This window comes from Eptatretus burgeri, chromosome 3 (genome assembly GCF_056783735.1).
Source record: "Eptatretus burgeri isolate ZD-2024b chromosome 3, Ebu_testis_v1, whole genome shotgun sequence".
In the NCBI taxonomy this organism is placed as follows: Eukaryota; Metazoa; Chordata; class Myxini; order Myxiniformes; family Myxinidae; genus Eptatretus; species Eptatretus burgeri.
The window spans coordinates 117,305,334-117,308,408 of NC_140963.1; the positions used below are offsets into that span (position 1 = coordinate 117,305,334).

Below are 3,075 nucleotides of genomic sequence, written 5' to 3' on the forward strand. Positions count from 1 at the left end.
ATGATCACACACAAGTTGGCAAATTGGTAACAATGCCGGTCTCCAAATGATCACAGACAAGTTGGCAAATTGGTAACAACACCGGTCTACAAATGATGCCAGACAAGTTGGCAAATTGGTAACAATGCCTGTCTCCAAATGATCACAGACAAGTTGGCAAATTGGTAACACCGATCTACAAATGATGCCAGACAAGTTGGCAAATTGGTAACAATGCCTGTCTCCAAATGATCACACACAAGTTGCCACATTGGTAACAATGCTGGTCTCCTAATGATCACATACAAGTTGGCAAATTGGTAACAATGCCGGTCTCCAAATCATCACACACAAGTTGGCAAATTGGTAACAATGCCTGTCTCCAAATGATCACAGACAAGTTGGCAAATTGGTAACAATGCCGGTCTACAAATGATCACAGACAAGTTGGCAAATTGGTAACAATGCCTGTCTCCAAATGATCACAGACAAGTTGGCAAATTGGTAACAACGCCGGTCTACAAATGATCACAGACAAGTTGATGTTGATATAAATGACTTGAAAAGGTATGTGACCTCTGCTGACCACAACACAAGCTTGTACTATTCTTACCATTGACCAAATCAGATGATCCAGCTACTGCTGTGGGATGTTGGGCCGTTCTTCAACCTGCATGGCCAATTGAAGTTGATCAAGAGATTGTAGGCTGATTTGATGACCACAAATGTTTCCACAAGGATGCTCCAAGCATTTTCCATTGGATTTAACTCTGGAGATCATGCTGGCCAGTCGATACGAGCGATGCTGTGGTCCAGAGTGCAGAGCGGACATCATATTAAAGATGTGGATGGGTGTTGTCATCTATAAAGATGAAGTTGGGACATTGATGTTGGGCTCGCAGGTCGACTCCAGCTGGAAAGATCTCATCCCTGTATCTGCTGGGTGTTAAATGATGTCGATAACTATTCATAAATTGACTTGTACTACATGGCTGCCCAATTTATAATAGATATCATGAATGGTATGCAGACATGTACACACATTCTGGGGGAGATATGCAATTTCTCCATGGATTTCTCAGATCACTTGGTTCCGGTGAGGATAATTGTGACATTACAAGGTGCACGTCCGATTACTTTCCTCTTCTTTTTTTTATGCAGCACCTGGCTGCTGGGGGAAATGGGGGGGGGGGGTAGCTGTATCAGTAATAACTCCACGACTCTTGGTGAAGGATACTGTGGGATATTTAACATCCACCAAATAATAATAATGTTAGATGAGATGCCCAATTTAATATTTACTGTCCAACCCAGGAGTGGCCTTTCCCTGCCTGCAAAATACCAGGATAGTTTATCGCTGGGTCAAGATTCGAAGCCAGGTTGGACAGCTGAAGAACTAGTGTGGACACCTCTCGGGCTCGAGGCTATCCTATGGCAAAGGTAACGCTAATCAGAAATATTTCATGAAATGCGGATAATTTTTGATGAGGATCTTAAAGAGACTGAACATGTCGCCTGGACCAAGGATATGAAGTGGGTAGGTTCAAGGGGGCATCTTGTCCCACGTAATTTCCATTCCAGACATCTTGAATCAGACACTTCATGGACTTCCAGTTTCGAGCAATCTTTTTCAAGAACCCGTATCATGATGATGGACGACTTTGTAGGTGCTCTGGATGACCAAGGAGTAAATGTTAGACACGTTCTCAGTGCCGAAGGTGGAATAACATACAATGGCAGCTGCCTTAAGATTGTGCTCGTCAATCGTGGACGGTGTCCAATTGAGTGCACAACCATCTGTTCGCACGGTGACGTGGTTCTGCCTTTTGCCGTCACCTGCAAATAACAACGTCTGCACCCCCTGACCCCATGCCTTCCCTCAGCCTTACCCTCCCACCCTTAGCCCTTCCTCTCTCTCTCTCAGGTCCCACCCCCTCACCTAAACTGCCATGTTGAAGAATGCAAATGGAGAAAACAACCATAACGAAGAAAGGTCTTCAGTCCTTGCCAGACTGTGGTGGAGGGGCGGACCATGCAGGGGGAGTTTGCCATTCAGTGAAGTTCCCTCAATGGAGCCATTTTTTTATCCAACTGATTGGATCGAACGGTACTGGCTTGAGCAAACACAGGTCAGTGGGTGTTTCCAATTATTTCTTCACTCACTTCTCCCTCCTCCTCCCCCCCCCTCTTTAAGCATCGTCTGACTATTCAGTTGTTTTTAAAAACAAACAAACATTCGAGGTCTGGACTTACGAAGGGTTTGTTTTAGTCTGGTGTAAATTTTAACTCCTTTAATACATTGTTTAAGAGGTTAAATCGATAGAATGTCAGATGTGAACAAGTCTATGAAAAAAACACCAACACTTCTCTTCCAACTCTTCAGCTACCAACTCTTTGACTGAGGACATCTTCACAAAGTGAAAATATACAAATCTGATGCCAGCTATTATTTATGTGGGAGCTGGACATACCAGACAGACTTACCTGGAGGAAACACCACATCTGGTTTCGGTGCTTCTTAACGCCACTGGTAAGCAGTGTGACCACTCCTTGGCTTTTTTCACAAGATCTTGGCTATTCGTTGTTCACCTTGGTGTCTTGGTTTTCTATAGGTTTTCTATTATCATCGCTTTTCCGAAACCTTGTGAATTCTTGGCTTTTTTCATTGGCTCACCTTCGTATTTATGAAAATGAGGAGTGGTCACACTGCTGGTAAGATCATGTATGGGGCTTGTGAATGTCCAGGAAAGTTTAAAATCAACTTTTAAAATAATGATATTTATTATTAATTATATTGCAAAGGGGGAGGGTTGGGGGGTGGAGTGGGAGCTATGATAAATATGTTGTTCGTTTTGGTTGTGGAGCCAAGCCACAAGATGATTTGTACGAGATTTTTGCATCTATTGCTAAAAGGAAAAGTATGTCATTGGTTGTTATCTCCGTATATGGGTTTCAGGATGTGGAATGGAGCCTCCCCAGGTCTCAAAGTATTCACCTTCATGTGTGTGTGTGTGTGTGTGTGTGTGTGTGTGTGTGTGTGTGTGTGTGTGTGTGTGTGTGTGTGTGTGTGTGTGTGTGTGTGTGTGTGTGTGTGTG

The 3,075-nt window shown here is 43.6% G+C and overlaps 1 long non-coding RNA gene across 1 annotated transcript in view; it reads left to right on the top strand.

The window, feature by feature from the left end:
• LOC147030805 (uncharacterized) overlaps positions 1–2,719 on the top strand; it is a 4,055-nt gene extending 1,336 nt beyond the window's left edge. The window contains exons 2-3 of the long non-coding RNA XR_015056514.1: positions 1,904–2,108; positions 2,363–2,719. This is a non-coding gene — a long non-coding RNA (uncharacterized LOC147030805). The remainder of the gene's footprint in view (positions 1–1,903; positions 2,109–2,362) is intronic.
• Positions 2,720–3,075: the final 356 nt, after the last annotated feature.